The 19450-nt window shown below is 48.2% G+C and overlaps 1 long non-coding RNA gene across 1 annotated transcript; it reads right to left on the bottom strand.

The window, feature by feature from the left end:
• Positions 1-10443: 10443 nt before the first annotated feature.
• On the bottom strand, positions 10444-19212 carry LOC125185015 (uncharacterized). The gene is made up of 4 exons (XR_007169827.2): positions 18921-19212; positions 16933-18165; positions 14483-14696; positions 10444-12642 (listed from the first exon to the last, which is right to left on the bottom strand). It is a non-coding gene; the product is annotated as an uncharacterized lncRNA (long non-coding RNA).
• Between the last annotated feature and the right edge of the window lie 238 nt (positions 19213-19450).

Raw genomic sequence — 19450 nt, forward strand, 5'->3', positions numbered from 1 at the left:
TCGCTGGGTCAGGGTGCAAAATGTAGAGCAATTTGACACGGAATTGCCCTAGAAGTGTAAGGGACATGACAAAAGAAGTGATAAGACTGCCTGGGGCTTTAACTTACAAGCCAGCAAATTATATGGGTTTTATGTGACTATTTACTCCGCCATTCAATGAAACAAGGAGTACTACTTATCATGGGCATTGCAGAAGCCCACGGTACATATGCAAGGTCTGAGATAAGAACACTTTTACAAAGAAGCATGTTCACTAATGTCTCCATTCACCACCAGATTAGGTCTCCTTGGGTGCCTGCTTCAGAAGCTGCCACGCTTCAGCACCCACCGCGACTAATGCTGGTGCCGGGGACATTATCTGCTCTCTGGCATAATGGACCAACATTTCTGTCCTGCCGCTGTCCTCGCCTTGGCAGGGGGACCTGCACCCTGCCCTGGCTCTGTCCCCTTGCCTGCTCCCCGTGCATGCAGCCCCGGCCCTGCCCAATGTGGGGGCAGCCCTCGGCATCGCAGCACAGGGTCGGTGGGAGTGTGGACGGGGTGAGGGGCAACTGGGGCTCACTGGAGGTGGTCCTGTGCTCCCCCCAGCCCCCTGCACTACTACGAGTGGCCTAGGGCATTGCACAGCCCCGTGTCCCCCCCCCCCCAGCTGCCTGCCTCGGTGCCCCAGCAGCGAGAAGCCAGTTGGCGCGCTGCCCCAAAGAAGGGGAGCTTAAAAACCTCGCACCTGGAATGAGAGAAGAATGGATGTGCTTCCATTGTAACGTCAAACTGTGAGCAGGGTAATTTGCGAATCTTTAACGGGCAGTTTTAAAGAGCCCGTAAACTTCTGTGTGAGATCACAGAGGCTCTGAGTCTGACGGGTGTGCTCTGAAGACGAGCTGCCAGCCGCGGGGCAGGCGGGCTCGCGCCTGGGGGAGCGAGGGTGGCACGGAGGAGATTGGTGGTGAGGGGCAGCGGTGGGCCAGGTCGTGCTTAACGAAGATATGACAGCCACAGAAAGTAAGGGAAATCCAGCAGGTGGGGCATACTCACATTTTCAAAGGGGCGTTCAACAAGGCTTCGCCGTGCAGGTTAATGCCAAGCTACAGGAGCAGAACTGGCTCAGGAGCAGGCCTCACCTCGCACCGGGCCTGCCTCGATGGGATGGGATGGGATGGGATGGGATGGGATGGGATGGGATGGGATGGGATGGGATGGGAGGGGAGGGGATGGGATGGGATGGGATGGGATGGGATGGGATGGGATGGGATGGGATGGGATGGGATGGGATGGGATGGGATGGGATGGGATGGGATGGGATGGGATGGGATGGGATGGGATGGCGGTTTCCAGCCCCACCGGTTCTGTGTAAGAGCCTTGCACTGACGTGCTCGTCATGCTGCTGGCTGCCCCGCGCCCCCTCCTTGGGGAACATGTCCCATCCCTAGTGAAACACTTTGGGTGGCGGATAGCTCAGCCCATCTGTCTGTGAGAGGTACCGATGGCTTATGCTTACCAATAGCTAATTAAAACTGTGATCACAGCATCATGTCAGAATCTTGGAAATTAAGCTGTTTCATCCTGAAATCATCTTCAAAGCTGCCATGATCTGTCCCATCCTGTAATTTATTCTGCATTTCATCTGCAGGTGATTTTAGTATTTAAATTACAGAGGGCTTTTTCCCCACCAAAAGATATAGGTAACTCTGTGCTCATCATTATCTGTCACTGGTGATCTCTGCGTTATCTGCAAATTCGCAATGAATGTTTTTGCAAATGAAACTCAACTGCTCGGGAGCTTAGAAAGGAAATGTAGAAATGATACAGCCAGAGAAGTATTTTTAAAACTCAAGTTAGCATCCTTATTTTTTTCCCATCATTAACCCAAGAAAAATTAGCACGATGACGTCTGGCCTCACTGAGAAATAAACAGAAAAGGAAGTGTTGAAATCAGCCAGAGTTTTCCACTTTCTGATGCCAAATACTGACTTATTTTAGGTTTCTTAAAAAGTATTAAACAGAGTTCAAAGCTTATGCCACTGGGAGATGAATGCAGTGAGCCTGACTTAGCCGCCTGTGAGAATTACAGTGCAAATATGGCCAGGGTTTCCTGGAGTTTGTTCCTGTGAAAGTTACTCAGACAGGAGAAGCTGTAATTCACAAAAACCCATCCCTGGAGTTGTTTTTGCAGAGCCCCGTAGCACGGGAGGGAGGGGACAGTTCTCTCTAAATACCTGCAAGGGCTGCCCCCAGAATGAGAACTCCCGCACCGAGGCCTGAAAGGCTCAGGAATATCTCCATGCATATCACTGAAAACACAGAGCCCAAGAAAAAACAGTGATTGTAGAATCTGGTTCTTTGTATGTCTACTTGTTTGCACTTGGCCTCCAATGGCTTGTTCGGGGAGACAAAACATTGCTGTGCTGCTCCCGTGTCGGCGGGACATCCATTCAGCCCAACCCGAACCTTCACCAGCAGGTCGGTGGTGGCACCCCCGTGTTCGCTGTGCACAAAATGGGTTGCTCGGTGTTTGCCATGTGGCTCAAAGGCTCCTGTGGACAGGGAGAGATGAGGCAGCTCCTCGTACCCACGGGCCAGGAGAGCTGCACAGTCTGTGGGTGGATCTGCAGAGTGCCAAAGAAGCTCAACCAGTCCCTTCCACTGGCTAACGCTATCATTTGAACAGCTGGATTTATTGACTTTGCAAAATCAATAGCTATTTTTATTAATCATCTTTAGATAGCATGATGCTCCTACTATATCTCTTTCAGTGACTAATACAATAAATTTCCCCTTTTGATGTTCCCTGACATTTGAGCAAATTAAATGGAGCATTAAATATGATCCTCTTTGGGACAAAAGTGGGCAGAATCATTTGTGACTACTTTATTAACTGCTAGGAGAATACTGGCAGCACCTTCAAAAATGTTGTTCAGCAAGCAATATTTATTATTATTTAAATTTTTCAGAGCAGTGCTATATTACTATGGATCAAACGGTTTTAGTTTTGCCCAAATGGAAATATTTCCATATTTACTTTTAGTTTGAACATGACACCAGCCAAGGAATCATGGTCCATCTTTTCCATGTGTATTACAGGAAATATTTATAAAGTATGCTTTGTTGTTAAAAAGGATGATATCATTTAAAAATTTCACATCTAAGTAATCTCACTATATATATATATATATAAAGTTTAATTGATCTTTCTGAAATGCAATTGTACTATAATTTATTTTATTTTTTATTCTGGAAAAGTGACGCCAGCTTGCACACTTTGTACAAAGAAGAAATGGTCCATTAAATTCTGTGGCTTTGGAAAACTGCTGGGGACAATTCGCTGAGCAGGGCTCCCTGACCCCCAGCCGCAGCCCACGCAGGTCCGCAGGGATCCTGGCGCTGTGTCAGTATTCCGCCAAGCTTGCCCTCTGTGTATTTTCCACCAGCTATTCCTGGTATTTGAATTTGAATTTCCAAATCACATTAAAAAAAATAAATAAAAAGAACAAATTACACCACTTGAACATTCACTTTATCACCACCTTACAGGGGAGGTATTTTGGGAAGAAAGATGGCAAGAAGTAAATTACACAGCACTCACTGCGGGTCAGAGCAGCAGAAGCAAGATTCAGCTATTTCTGTCCATCTACTGTTTATCAATTTTTGCACAAAACATCCATTCAGCACCTAGATGTGCCTAGATTATGTCTTGATATGAGATTAATGTTACACAGCTTTCTTCTACTTCCACTAAAATTGAAAGTAAAATTCCCATCATCTCCCGCAGAAGCACAAGTCCTTTCATAATCGCTAGCTGCTTCTGCCGGGCAAACATTGAAGTTTCAGATTAGGGAGATAAGAACCAATTGACATAAAATAAGAACTGTCCTGAATTTTATTCCTGGGCCCAGAGTGAACCCAGACATGAACTTCGATTGAATCTGGAGTATGAAAAGAAATTACCGCTGACCTCCGTCCAGACAAACTGCCTCCGCGTGTAGAAGTGATACAGGTGTGTTAGCACAGCACTCAGCTTGAGCTAATTAGCCCCGCATAGAAACTAATTAACCTGGGATGAGCATTGTCTGGGTAGGACCATGCCCCTTGCAGTGCCCAGGAGGCAGAGAAGGGCAGTGGGTGCGTTCCTGCCCCTCGAGCTCCCTCCCCGGTGCAGCGGCTGCTCAGCCTCTGTGCCTGGGCCTCTCCCCCGTGCCTCAGGCCTCCCGCACCCCGCAGCCTCTTCCCAGAGCCTCGTGTCCTGCTCGGCTGTGGATTTGGGCAGAGATGCCTTGTGGCCCTGTATTTCCTCCTGCGCATCCTCCCTGCAGCCCTGACTCCTCTTCCAGCGCCCAGGCTCCTTTGCTCAAAACTGCAGCTTTCCCTCTGCCTCCTACCTTTAAGCGTAAAATGAAGGCTTTGCCCGCTTAATTGCTATTTATTGTTGAACAGTTGGCTTTCTATGCTTTTGCTAAGGCTTCTAGCCCTTCCCCTTTGTCACCTGCACTGGGTGAAATACAAAAATGACAGCAACAGCCTTAACATGCTAATAGCCAGCCTCAGGCAGCTGTAATGTGTGTGATTTAAAAGTGTGAAAAAGAATTTTAAAAAGTGGACGAAGTATTGAGGCTGCTGCACCCCATGAGGAGAGGAGAGGACAGAGCCCAGGACAGGACAGCGCAGGACAGGACAGGATAGGACAAGACAGGATAGGACAGGACAGCCCCTTCCTGGGCTCCCCTCCCTCGCCACAGGTTAATTTGCAGCCTGCTCTGGAACTGGAACCTCCTGTGCCCAAATTTTTCCCACTCTCCCTAACAGCGCTATTCTTTGCTGTCTCTGCTGCAATTAAAATTACCTGGACAGAAGTAAAACAATGTGTCTGTGGCACGTGTTAGTGACAGGTTCTTAAAGCTTGTCTCAAATTAATTTAACATGGGGCAATACCAGGAGGTTTGAGCAGAAAGCTGTGGTGCTGCAGCCTCTGCTTCCCAGCTGCAGGACCCCACGCAGTAGCACCAAGGCCGTGCCACCAGCCGGTGCCTCTCCTCCGCCTGCAGCGCGAGCAGCAGCAGCCCCAGGGCTCTGCCTCTCACGACCGCGGTGATGGCCACCACCGAGCAGCATGGCACCTCTGGGTTTTATGATTTCTGTTTTATTTTCTAGCTTTTAGTTTCCAAGCCTACATGCATAAAAATCAATAGTAGAATCTTATACATATAGGAACTTTAATCTTTTTCTCCTAGCCTTGTATCAGCAGTGGTGTGAATCGGGAAGCTACTGAAAGTTCTGATTTATTCTATAAAGAGCTGAGGTTAACAGCGCACTCTTTGCCATCTCAGTTACATCTGGAAACACCTGTGTGCAGGTGCCACTGCCACCTCTGCACCCCAAGCGCACCTTGATGCCAGTCACTGTATTTGGGCTTCAAGTGAAATTCACAGCAGAAATTCATCGGTTTTCCCTTTCTTTTCTCTTGACTGGTTTAATTCCCAACTGCAAGCTAGCCGTTACTAAAGCCTTGTTAATCATGTGATACAAAATGAACACCGTAATTCTGAATTCAGCACTTGCAGAGATTCACGAGGCGGTGTAAAACATCCGGGTGTGAAGTGGGGCCAGTACAGAGCATCTCTGTGCCGTCCCCTCCGCCCCAAGGAAACCACAGCGCCAGAGAAAGCCCACAGCGCTGGCCTCGGGCGCTCAGGCTGATGGGCTGTGCAGGCTATATAAATGCTGACAGGTTTTACGTTGTTTTATACCGCAGTAGGTATTTTAGGTTCAGCTACTAAAATGTTTAAACCTCCTGCAGCTTTACGCCTTCATTTTCTTTACCTGTCAGAGACAGAGCCTCGTGTTGTGCTGTGAAGCAGGGGGTTTCTGTAGGACGCGAGGTGCCAGCAGCGCTGCCTCCCCCTCCCCAGGCACGGCTCTCAGCAGCAGCCCCCGAGCCAGCCCGGGGCTCCCTGCTTGAGCAGGCCTGAAGTGGTGGTGGGATGGGATCAGAGTGCATTGCCCTGGCCAGGAAAAAAGGTCTATTTTACCCCAAGTCAGTAGCCTGCACACAGCCCCCCCGTTCCTAATTCCCCGTGGAGATGCCAAGGGGTCAGTGCATCCACCAGAGCAGGGCGGGCTGAGCAGGGCGATGTGCACACCTCTCAGGCAAACCCACCAGGACTCACACTGCGCCGTTAAACTGTCAATCCCCCCTTGCCCACTGATGAAACATAATTTCAGGGAACAGTAACAAGAAGTGATTTGTCAACTTTTGTTATGAATTCAGAAATATGCTGAGAAAAGGTGCCGCAAGGCGATGTGAGGTGAGTATGCAGGCACCATCAGCTTTCACCAAGAGCAAAGTTACTTCCAAAGTCTTTCCTTTGCTGATTACTTTCTCTTCAAAGCGTCCCTGAAACACCGATATTAATACACTAATACATTACAACCTCTGCTCTCTCCTGCTGCAGTTTCTTCCCGTGGACAATGCCTTCCTGCAAGGCAGGCCGCCCGCAGCCGCAGGGAGCCGTGCTCCTGTCCTCGCCCAGCTCCAAGGGGTGTTACAGCAGCAGAAGTGGCCTCATTTTCCAGCAGGCAACAAGATGGCACTGCCTAAGTGCCCCGAGTACTAGCTGAACTGGCCCTCACCCCAGAAAAAGGCAAAACAGCTGTGTACAACACTTCAAAAGGGTAAAAAAGTGCTTAGCCATGTCTGCTAGGGGGGGTTATTTAGGTAATTTTAAATGTTTTAACATTGTGAAAAGAAGAAAGAAAAAAAAAAAGATCGTGAGCGAGAGCCCATTTCTGCTTCCTAGAGCAGGACGGTGCGAAGGACTTGAGGATCTTCACAATATCACAAGAGTCACTGAAATTAGCTTTCTGCAATAAGCCCAGTCATGTCACCAGGCTCCTTTTAGACGATCTAAAGATTAAAGGCTCTATTCCTGGAGGGTTCCTGTGGCATTTACTCAGGGATTTTTATCAAGCTTTATGTGATGGGCTACCTAACACACCTCTTCCAACCTTAACAGCTAACAGGAATTTGGTATCTCTCAACATGGATTTCTTGCTGTACTGCAGAATATTTGGCAAACATCTTGAGACTGTAACTAGTCAACGGAAGGGAGATAAAATGAAAGAAGGGGAGAAAAGTGGCAAAAGATTCAGAGCAAACATTTAGATTCGGAAGCAAAGTATGTATGTATACAAAGCCAGTACGTACACTAGATCCACAGCTTTAGCTACGGCGGCGTAATTCCCCATGCCAGGCTCACGCCCAGACTGGGTTTCTCAGCCACGGCTGGGGCTGTGCGACCCAGCCCGCGGCCCCACACTCCGTGAGCCCAGGGCTGGGGGCTGCCCGAGCGGGGCCGCCGGGCCCAGAAGCTCCCGGCAGGCTCAAAGGAAGCAAAAGCACAGCAGAAACGCGAGTTTACTGGGACGTGTGGCTGGCTGCATGTAGGGTGCCTGTGGTGCCCCACGTCCTCTCAAGGAGGTTTACAAACAGCCCCATAGGCTTCTGCAGAGGACACTGCTGGTGATTCTCTGTTGATCATACCCAAACTCTATTATTTTCTAGCCAAAGGCTATTCATCCTAGCCAACAACTAGGAACTGTTCCATGAGCATATAGAAAACGCAGTGATTTTCCAGGACTTATCCATCACCCTGCTGCAAGGGCTTCTCGCAGGCTCCTCTCCGTGGCCAGCAGCACCGGCCCCATCCCTGGGAGGACACTTTCGCTCCGTTATGGCAGTGAGAAGTCCCGCTGCGTGCAACTGTGCTGCTCAGCACTGGTGTACAAGCAAGGAAAGGCCAATCCATCTTGAATAAAGAATAAATTGACTGAAGAATCAGCATTTCCAGCAGGAGAACATTTTATGGGCAGTATTGCTTCTGTGCAACAAACTGCCTAGCTCCTGTGCATTGATGGAGACTCTCTTTGCAGGTAAATGCTGTGTTTTTCTCAGGCTTCTCACCACGGCAATGAAAAACCAGTAAGACTGTAAGCTGCTTCGATTTTCAATCCCCTTCCAAACAGGACCACAAAGTACCAGAAGTACAGGCACACACAGTCCTCCTGAAAGCTCTGGAAACAGCTATTTCTTCAAAGTCACCAGTGCAGGTTTGAGGTGCTTTCAGATTGGAGCAGAAGAGGCCATGAAACTACTTAAACACTGGTGAGCAAAGTACATATACATATGTATATGTATATATATGGTAAAGCTACTTGCTTAGTAAGCTTTGAGAGCTGGAAAAAAAATGATGAGAGGTATGAAAAGGATTAAAAAACAGTCTTGATTCAGGCCCAACCTGGGTTCCTTGGGAGAATTTCTTGTAAGACCTCACTGCGGTGCTGAGAAGACAGACAGCCTGCAGAATGAGTGCGGAGCCTCCGCCGCAGCCTCTCCCCTTGAGCCTGCTGGCAGCTCGGCCCCACGGCAGCCCAGAGCTCTGTGATGGTGCTGGGGAAGGAGTCCCCATGGAGGAGGGCAAGCTGCCCCGTGTTTCTGCAACGGCCGCCACCAACCCATGAGGAAAGCACCCGAAACGTTCGCCCATGAAGTGCCAGCTGGCAGTGTGACAGGCGAGTGGCAATCTGCACAGCCCAGGGCGTGACAACATCCAGTGCCGGGGGACAAAATGAGCGGTGATGCTCGCCACCAGGTATGCAGGGCTTTGGGGGAAAGGAAAGCACGTGGGGCTGCAAATCCCAGCCACGGGGAGAGGCGCGGGGCCCCCCGGCGCTGCCCACCCCGTGCTGCTGGTGCCAGCCGGGGCTGAGCCCCTTCCTCGACCCCAGCCGAAGGCACGGGGCCGGCGGCCGCTTAATTCCTCACTGCGGATTTGCTCGGCTCCCATTATGAAATGGTGCAATTACTGCAGGTCATGAACATCAAATGCCACTAACGCTTCCAGCTGTGCCTCCGCAATAGCCTCCCGACAGAAGTACTGCAACATGGTAATAATAATATCCCAGCTGCAGCCACAATCACTGAAATCACTGACGGTGTCAATAATGTATAAAACCCCATGGAAACTCAACTGTACTTGCCAAAAGGCATTCATCAATTTCACCGCATTTTATCTACCATTCAGAATGGACTGGTTTTATTGTCGGACTTTTAAATAAATGGGGAGGGTAAATAGGCCCTGGCTGAATTGCTCTATCTCCAGTAAAAGGTATTATATAAAGTTTTACCTTAATACTTGAGCGCTCAGGAGCCCCAGCAGAGGGGCAGAGCGCGTGCTGGCGAGAAGGGGAGGCCGAAGGGGATGGAGTGGCCTCTGCGGGTGGCCCCCAGCAGCTCCAGGCAGGTTTTTGGGGCAGAGGGCTGCCAAGAGCCTCTGCAGGGACAGCGTGGCCCAGAGAGGGAGAGCAGCTGGAAATGGCTGGGAGAGAGCGGGGAAGAGCTCACCCAGATCAAAGGGAAGCATCAGCCCTGGGGACTCGCACGAGCTTTTATTTAAGTCTTTTCTAAAAAGAAAAAAAAATCAATTTAATTAACAAAATGGTTTACATTAGAATTCATCAAAAATGCCCTTCAAAGGAAAAAAAAAAAAAAAAGGCTTTAAATTGTGTGGTATTTTTATAAATACCTCCACCATACCTGACACGTTCTCACGACTCCAGCGAAGGCAGTGAGAAACCATTTCCTTTTTTCTGGCCAGCACTTAGCCAGAGCTTGCACCAAGCCCACAGGAAACACTGCCTCTAATCCTCTGGGAGACCCTCAGAGAGCGAGCAGGAATGTTGGGCAGGATTTCATCCCGACAAGGCTTCTCCCCGACCCAACTTTGCAGGTTCGGGCAGCGTTCGGGGCTCCGTCGCAGGCTGGGCGCAGCTCCCTCCCGGCTCCTGCCCTCGCGCACAGGCAGACTGAAGGAAGCAGCTCCAGGTTGTTTCCTCTTTTTTGTTTGTTTTTGGGGGGGTTGTTTGTTTCTTTAATACGTCTGTTAAATACCTCTAATACCTCTAATAAGCCCTATCTAGTATTCTCTATAACTCTAATTTATTGTTGCGGTACAGGTTTTCACTACAAAGCATCTTAATGATTTTTCTCTCAGAGTTAAATTGAGGACCAGTTTCCCAAAATATGTGTGCGTGCAACGCTCTGGGTTATGATTAGAGAGATGGAGGGAGAGAGAGGGAAAAAACCTGTAATTATCAGTGATAGCTATTTCACTGCTTTTATTAATGCAAGTGCTAAATGAGACTATACATTAGTGCCGATTTACATTAGCCTTCTTAAACTGTGTGGACAGGTGTACAGGGGAGCAGTGAATTAAAAACAGAGGAGAATGTAATTTAACATGCAATACCATTTATATCCACACATACCTAAAAGAAAGGAGTTAAATCTAAAAATATCTATGAAACACTTTCCTCACATTTCAGCTTGGTGTTTCACAGCAGAAATGTGAAAAAAAAAAAAAAAAAACACATAGATTTTTTTGTATTGACTTGAAAGAAATTTGCCCATTTAAAAAGCTATCTGAATAGGGGACGACACACTCTACCCGAAACGTGATTAGATGTATCACTTGTAATCATCCTTCCTTCTCTGTGTAAGCACCGTGTGCCCCAACAGTGCCAACGGGCCGCCCTGCAGTCAACAGCAGCTTTGGCTGGGCAAGGAAAACAGTTGCCAGCCTCCTCTTATTTTGGCTTTTCTAACCCAAAACCCAGTGTGGTGAATAGGAACATCTTCAAATGAAAAGGCTGAGGAACAGTTGCAATTTTTTTTCCGTGTCCACATGCCATCATATCCACGGGCTGATTCAGCCCTCAGGGATGGAAGCGTTCTTTGGGCATTAAAGCAGATGCTTGGAAGTGGCAACCTCCTTCAAACACCTTAAATAAATCTTCTTCTTTCTTTTTTTTCTCTCTTTCTTTCTTTTCTGACCTGGATCTGGCTGCCAGTGCACATGAAAGAAATTACGAGAGCTTCTCAGTCACTGCTACTCTGGTTCCTTTTGCACTACAGCATTTGTCATTGCCAAAACAGCAGAGTTTAATTAAGTGTTGTGAGCAGCCTAGTGAGAAACACACTTTAAATTAAACCTCTGTACATGCAGCTATTGGTTCTTTACCTCCTGAACAATCAGCGGGGTGTTCGGCATAAATTCCTCCTCTCAAGGGAAAGGCAGCTGTACGCACCTCTAGCAATTCATAAACGATCCTGCTTTCCCAGAACCATATCTTATTAAAGCGCATTTAATTATTTCTTAGTTTTAAACACCAGTAGATGAAGGCGATAATTAATGTGCCTACCACTAAACATTTTATTTACTCTTGATATATTAATGGTATTATCAAGAAAATACGCTACAGTTTCAGGTTTAACAAAATTACATGGCAAATTATCTTTTGATGCATCAAACAATCGTTAATATAATGGAATAAATTATTTTAACACCTCAGTAGTAACGAATGGGTACAAGAGCGTAAGGACTTTAATTTTTCAAAACGTTTTTACACTTACCGATTCCAGAGGATACTTAAATCAACAATATAGGAGTTAAGAATAAGATGGGGAAAAAATATCAGCAACAAAACAAACCTCAGAAGGTATTGACTTTTTTTTTTTTTTCCTACAGGAGATAAATATTTCAGTTTCACTGGTCTTTCCAGGAGAAAACACCCTACTGTATAATGATCATACTAAAAATAATAATTGTTAGTAGCAGGTAAGGAATATTTCAGTGACATTTAGGCATTTTTCTTGCCATCTGCAAACATGCATTTATCTCAGGAAACCCGAGCCTGTGCTTGACACAGACACGTACAAACGCGCTCGCTGCGTGCAGCTCCCAGGTGCGTGTGCGTGCGCCGCCCGGCCCCACGCATGCCCGGAGTCCTGCGTGGAAGGGGCACGGGGGGGCCACGCGCCCGGCCCTCCTCCTGCACTCCTGCTTGGCTCAAAGGGGAGGGAAACGGGTGGCATCACTTTATTCTCCGCCGTAATTTCAAATCTATTTTTAGCAACCCCCTTGATGATTTCTTCCGGAATAAACGTGTGCCTCACCACCAAAATGAATTTTCCTTAAAAAAAAAAAATTCAGGAAATTATTCCAGTTGATAAGGCAGTGGCATTTTTGCTAAAACATTTCATAGAGATCTTGAAATTGAAATACTGATATGAATCTTTCAGGCTGCCTGAGCCCAATGTCTGCAGGACCAGGGGAGCTCAGCTCTTCCCCTGGCCTGAGCAGCTCTGCTGGGGCACTGGGTGTTCTTCAGCTGCAAGCAAAAATGCATGCATTTGTGCTCATGTGTGTTTTCTGACTATTCCAAGTAAAACATGTTTTCTAGAGACAGCTGCCCATGTACTTTGAAAGTGGAGGCTGCTCACGTTTCCTGCTCTTCTTTGTTTTGCAGACGGGAGCTGCCAGGCACCTTCTGCACATCACGTCAGCGGGTGTGAAATTAGGAAGACCAGTTTGTTTTAAGCACCGCGTTGAACAGCAAAGCAGTGCTATTTCCACAAATACTTCTGCCCAGTGAAACAGCGAGGACGGGCAGAGACGGGGGTCTTTTGTCCTGGGGCCTGAGGCCATGCTGATGGGCAGTGCTGGCTGCCTTGCACCGCGACAAGCCCCTGGATGTCGCACGATGTCACGGTGACAACTCTTGCCTCCTTCAGAGCCTGTTTTCTCTGGTGCTCTAGGAAAATAGGAGATAGAATAATTAAAAGCCAATATAATTAGCCCTTAAGGGAAGATGGCCTTCTTTGGGGTTTAGTTTGTCTAAAAGATAATGGCCATTAAAAGGAAAACAGACTGGCTAAAATTGCATTTAACAAGAAGCAATGGGGAGTGCATGAGGATGTCGAGGAATCTGGAGGAAAACTAGCTAGGGCGTACGGCTCCACCCGCTGCCTCCTCCACAAGTAAGCAAATACAGCCGGCGGTACCAGCCGAGCTCCACTCCAGCAAAATGCTGTTTTTAAAAGCCCCGAAGCATTTTTCTAACTCGTCCCCAGGGACTTACACTTAAAAACTGGTGTATGTGCAGAGGTTTCCTTCGCACACCTAAAGCACAGCGGGGCCGGCAGCCCGGGTCCTGCGCCGGCACCTCCGCCTGCTGCCGCAGCAGGGCAGTGCCCCGCGTGGGGCTTCAGCACTCCCGGCGTGGATTTAAGGGGGGTGCGGTTAAAGTGACTGGAGAAAATAAAAGTGATGAAGAGGCAGTGATTTATACGGCTGTGCAGCTGTTGACCACTTTGTTTAGGCACTTATATCTATATTTCCTCTTATTGTGTCTCTCTCAAGTGTTTGCTAGACTAAGATGGAGGCATTAATTGAATTCAAGTGTAGAGACCTGAAGTATTTTTATTATTATTTTTAGTTCTCTCACCTTTTATTTCCATTAGCAAAGAAACATAATCACTGTGGGGATTTATGGCTAAAGGATGCAAACAGAGCTGGTAACAGTTATTAAAATAAAGCTACTTACCAGGAAAAATCAAGCCCCCAAAACATTTAAACTGAAAAAATATAGCAGCACAAAACCTCGACAGTCTCCCAGCTCTCAGAGCCACAACGGTGTTTGAAGTCCTTTCTCTGTGCGCATCCTGTACCACCGTACCAGTCTGTTTTCCTCGGAGCTGCTCCTGCTCAGCCCGCAGCAGATCAGCTGCCTTCACCCTGCTCATGGGGCAAACGCTCTGGGGATGCTTTAACAACAGCGTCCGGGGCAGGCACTGCCGGGCACCCCATGGCTGGAGGCTTCACATGGGGGTCCAGGGTGCGTATGCCCGAGACAGAGCCGCCCCTCGCTGCGCCCCTGCCTGCTGGAGGAGCAGGAGGGGTGGGAACACCATGGTCCCACCTGCCTGGGGCTCTGTTTGGCCACGTAATGCACGTATTTGGTGTGCTCGTAACACTGAGGTTAAAATAGCAAAGGGGAGTGTAGAGCACTGCCGTTGCATACGGAGCAAAATGGGGCTTCCCGGTCCCAACAGTCATTCCTGGTCCAAGCGATGCCCTGGGTGCCCCATGGGGGTCCTGGGCACACAGATGGGGGCTCACGTGGTTTCAGCTCACACATAACTGGTTTACCTCCTCAGAGAGGGATGGGCAAGAAGTGGGGACCTGCATCTGCTGGGGGGCTGCATCTGCTGGGGAGCCAGGCAGCTCCAGGACCTGCTGCTGCCAGCGCCCTACCCGTGTGGGGCAGCTGGAGAGCTCCGTCTGGCCATGCTTACCGATGGGGTTCCACTGTTCTGAGCAGACAGATGGGAAAAGGAGCTGCTGATGGGAGAGGGGAAGCGGGAAGGAGGCGACAGCATGCGTGTCACCATGCAGGGCCCCACCACACGCTGCTGCTCTGCCCTGCCGAGCCAGCTGCCCCCTCCGAGGTGCGCACACACTCTGGCGGTCCCTCCCTCAGAGAAAACAGAGCAGGCAGCTCTCTTAAATATATATGTCTGTAGACACTTATATACACGTATTCTACAAATTTCTGCGAAAATACTCCTCTTTTAGTTTTTCCCCAGCCTCACCTTACTGAACCACCCGGCCCATGAGGATGGCTGTACAGGAGGATGGCGGAGGAGCCCCGAACATCAAACAAGGCTGTGTACTCTGCAAAGCAAACCTCGTGCCTGCTCCCACCCACTCCTGGGGAGCATAACCTTTACTGCACCAGCACCTCGGCCGCCGCTGGCTCGCGGTTGTATCCAGGCTCTCCCGGTGCAGGCACGGCAGCAAAGCCATCTGTGTTGGAGAAAATCAACAAACAGTTTAAGGACTTCATCTAAAATAGTGTTTTCTAGTCTGTGTTAATGGCTTTGTGGCAGGTTTCTGAGCGGAAGACAAAATTTTAGTAGCATAAGTAAAATGCAGCTATAGAAACTGGAAAAATTGCTGCATTTCATGCTGCACACATTGTGTCGTTAGAGTCTGAAATTTGTATGTGATTCATCAAAGGGGATTTCATATTGAAATGCACAAACATATGTTGCATGTCCATAAACATGGAATCCTCTAACATAACTTTAAAAAATAGGATATCATTAGATTACTAAGAAATAATAGGAAGGGAACACGTTTTTCGGTCTTACGCTGAACTGCCTCCTACTGCTATTGATTTCAGTTAAACTATTCAGAGGAACAGACAGGTGCCTCCAGAGGGCAACTCCGAGAATCTCAACTAGAAAGCCCCCAGCTTGGCTGTTTAAAGAATGGGTATCCACTGCATGAAAGCAAAAAGCTCCTACACCTTTGTGAATATATATTCCTTAGCTCTAAAATGACATATTCTGTTGTTATCTTTCTATTATTTAACACTACTAATTTCTTTATCTGTTAGTCTAGAATGTAATGTAGAGGCTGTTGAGATTTTTTTTTTCCTTGAGAATGTTTTTGACCTCCTGGGATGAGTTTTGAGCCCTTCCCTGTGCCAAATAAGTGGACACTGTCAGACTACTTCAAGCATAATGTTTTTACAAAAAAAAAAAAAAAAAGTGGATTGGCAGGTCTATTATTAGGTATTTTCTGATGTAATTCCCAAAAGATGATTTCTTTAAAGAGACTTCCTTGGAAAGAGAAAATAAAAAGTATCAGGGGGTGGAGGAAAGAAAAGAGCAGTGGAAGTGGCAGAATTATGACTGGCCCCGTCCCAGCAACAAAGACGCGGGATGGAAGGACACAGGAAGAACTGGCACCCACACTTTTGCATCCTCTTGGTTTGTAGAGTTCTGGTGGCATCCAGGTTGGAATTAGCACAGGACAGGCATCTGGAAAGCAACGCCGCGTGTGCCCAGCAGACGGAGGCTATCGCCATGCAGGAGGCATCGCACTCGGATTTTGATGAGCTGAAAACGAAAACCTCCCAGAGCATGCGGCAGCTCTGGGGACAGGAGCACTGATCATACCAGACACAACTGGAGAGCTTTGAGGACTAAATTCTGTGGAGGAACTTGAGGTGAAAGAAATAAACCCACGGTGTCTAAGACCTGTCCTTTTGTCTGCTCTCTGCTGATGCCACTGACCTCAGACCAAGGTCCAGGCCCTTCTGAGCCACACAACGAAAATGCTGAGTTTTCCCAAGGGATGTCTACACCCTTTCTCTCTCTTTCCCAGCACACGCCGGCTGTTTGCAGCACGAAAAGATTTCCAATTACTTTGCAGCCCAGCTAAGGCTGGTGCCAGCAGGACACAGCGCTCGGCCACAGAGCGGGCAGGTACCGACCCCGCTCCGTTAGCTGCGCTGAGCGACAGCAGTGCTGCCCTGGGTGCTGGTGGCAATGGATGGTGTTTAAAGAATGCAAGCAAAAGGCTGCCAAGTAAACTGGTCAAAATGCATGGCTCGCATAGCCACCGTGGATGTAAAGATCAGGGGCTGTGCCAGACAGGCTTCTCCTCTTCTACTCAGTTCTGTAGGGGCATGCAATATATAGTTTTCTCAAACCTTATATATTCTCTTTGGTATATATATGTATGTTTTTTGCAGATTGATGCTTGACTCCGATTTTTAAATAAAAATGCAAATAAAAAATTTAAATAAAAATGCAAAATAAGTGTCCTGCTGTGTCATGGAAGTGTTATTGATATCATAAATACAGCATGTCTATCTGACTGTTACCCAAAAGAAAAAAAAAAAAAAAAGGGGGAGAAGAAAAAAAAAGGAAAGCAAAGAGGTGTGCAGGGTTTAGGTGTGGCAGAAGCTCCTCTTCGTAAAATGGCCCCAGAGCAGCCCCATGTTCTGCCACGACACAAGCACTGCCGCTGCTCTACGTTTGTCCTTCCAGTGTTAGACCTCCTTCTGAACAGCAAGCAGCGGTGTAAGCTTTACACAGCAAATCTGTCCCTTTATTTATTTATTTATTTAATTTGCTAGCAGTGTTAATTACTGATTCTCCAGTCCATATTGCCAGCTTGATTATTCTGGCTTGCTTCAATTCAGTGAAATGAGTTATGCCATGGCACTTAAAAAGTCGCGAACACTCACCCTTTTTAGTGGTGTTAGGCTCACACGTCGTAAATGTAAGCTGACACGAGGACTTTGCTCGCCGTGAAATAAGAAGACAGGGCCACCACGATGGGGAGAGATGGCCAAAGCCTTTATCGCAGCTGACAAATCCTGGGGTAACCTAAAATGGAGTTTCATCCGCAGCTTGCACATGGAGACACATTTAGCTTGACAGCCAAGTCTTCGGTAGACTCGGGGTTAAATAAAAAAGCACAGCCGTTTACATGAACCTTAAACAAACTTACAGCAGCATTTTTCTTTTAGTCGACTGACATTTTTCTTTATGTTTCGTCAGTCATATCTGAGCGATCAGACAGCCACTACACGTGGTACACCCACCAGGATTATTATCTAGACCAAAGGCCCAGAGCTCATTGTAGCAGGCATGTAATTCTTTACAATGTATGCCACGTTAACTGTGTTGGGTTATCTATTCAACAGCTGACTGAGCCGGGCTCTCAAGCTCTTCTCAACAACCATGTAAGAAGCGATGACAATTGTACTACTTCATAACCGCTGCATGCAACTCTGACACACACTTCACAGCAACCAGTCATCTATATAAACCAATTTCAAGAGCAAAATTGCATGGTGCCTCCACTCTGTTATAAACACAATGATATCCACTCACAGCTGATAAATGCACTGCATTTCTCCGGAGCTTTAAAGAGCGAGTTCCCTGCGCCCGCCAGCTCTGCGCAGTGCCTGGGTGCTGCCTGGGGCAGCTCGGCAGGGCTGGGGGCCTGCGTGCTCAGCAGCAGTGTTCTGAGCGCTCAGTGGCAACGCGCGGTGTGCTGGGCGGCGATGTGATCCGTGCTGGGTGGCGATGTGATCTGTGCTGGGTGGCGATGTGGTCCGTGCTGGGTGGCGAGGCGGTCCGTGCTGGGCGGCGATGTGATCCGTGCTGGGTGGCGATGTGACCCGTGCTGGGTGGAGATGTGATCTGTGCTGGGTGGCGATGTGATCCGTGCTGGGTGGCGAGGCGATCCGTGCTGGGTGGCGAGGCGATGCATGCTGGGTGGCGATGTGATCCGTGCTGGGTGGCGATGTGACCCGTGCTGGGTGGCGAGGCGATGCGTGCTGGGTGGCGATGTGATCCGTGCTGGGTGGCGATGTGACCCGTGCTGGGTGGCGAGGCGATGCGTGCCCAGCGGAGCTGCGAGGCGCGCTCGGTGGCGATGCACCCAGCCCCTCAAAGGCACGGCCTGATGGCTGGATGAGAAAACAAGGTTACACATAATTAAGGCTTTAAATACTTATCGACTCCTCAGCAATTTTCAAATTAATTACTGTATCTTTTCATAGGATTACATGCCATATAATCCTTATTATGGAATAAAATATCTATAGCAACCACAAAGTCCTTGAAAAAATACTTCAATACCAAAGACTGTAACAAAGGGGTAGATTAATGACTGTCAAACAAATTAAAAACATTTTACCAGCTATTATAGCTGTGTAACATGGTTCTGTGGAACCTCAATCCATTTTCCAGCACACCTCATTGAGGTGACGTTGCCGTGGCTTTACCAGGGATGTGGAAGCTCTCAGTTTGGGAGCAGTTTTTATGGCAGCATCCCACCCGTTCCAGGCAGCAAACGGTGTTCCTCTGCTGCAGGCAACGAGACAGCCTCTTAGCTTTTGCATCATGTGCCGTGAACAAAACACATACCACAATATCATATTCCAAAGAAAAGATGAAATATAGCTATAGGAATCTTTATTTAATGAACCCTGTAATTGAATACCAAAACAAATAGGTGTCCTGATAAAACACAGAAATGGTTATTTTTAATTCAGAAAAAGGATACAATCAATCCCTGTTTGTTTACAGCTAAAAACAGCAATATGGAAAAACACAGAGGTAATACTGTCTTGCCATATATTGCATAATAATGTTAATATGTCAACATTGATCCTTGTTATCAGTCTGCCACATTTTCCAGTCTTCCCCATGGAAAACAGACCTGAACTGGGACTTTCCAAGCCTCTGGGTGCTGGCACGCAGGGCGTTTGGGTGGCAGCTGCATGTGGGTGCTCACGGCCGGGGCTGGCAGAGCCGGGGGTGCTGGGCTGCCCCAGCCCCAGGCCTTGGCAGCAGGAGAGGTGAATCTGGACCCGTGGATCAGGAGATGCGGCTTGGGCCGATTTGGCGTCCTGCAAGAAGAAGGAGGAGGATGCACGGGTGTGAGGGTGGGCCTTACAACCGGGCATTAGCTTTGCTGTACTTCCTTTACAAAGCGCTGGGCAGCTTTAAAAACACAGTTTTAGACAGGAGGCACACTGCCCTTCGGGGTGAGCTCAGAGCCTTAACTCAGCCTCCTGTACCAGAATTTGTTTTTAAGGAAACAATTATCGACGACCCGCGTGTAACCGACTCCTCATCCCGAGCCGCTGCATGGCGGGATGCAGCGCAGCAGACAGGATTAACTTTGCTTCATAGATTTGTCTGCAATCCTCATTTTACTCTAATTTAACCTTTCCTGGTTAATTTACA

This window comes from Anser cygnoides, chromosome 6 (assembly GCF_040182565.1).
Source record: "Anser cygnoides isolate HZ-2024a breed goose chromosome 6, Taihu_goose_T2T_genome, whole genome shotgun sequence".
In the NCBI taxonomy this organism is placed as follows: Eukaryota; Metazoa; Chordata; class Aves; order Anseriformes; family Anatidae; genus Anser; species Anser cygnoides.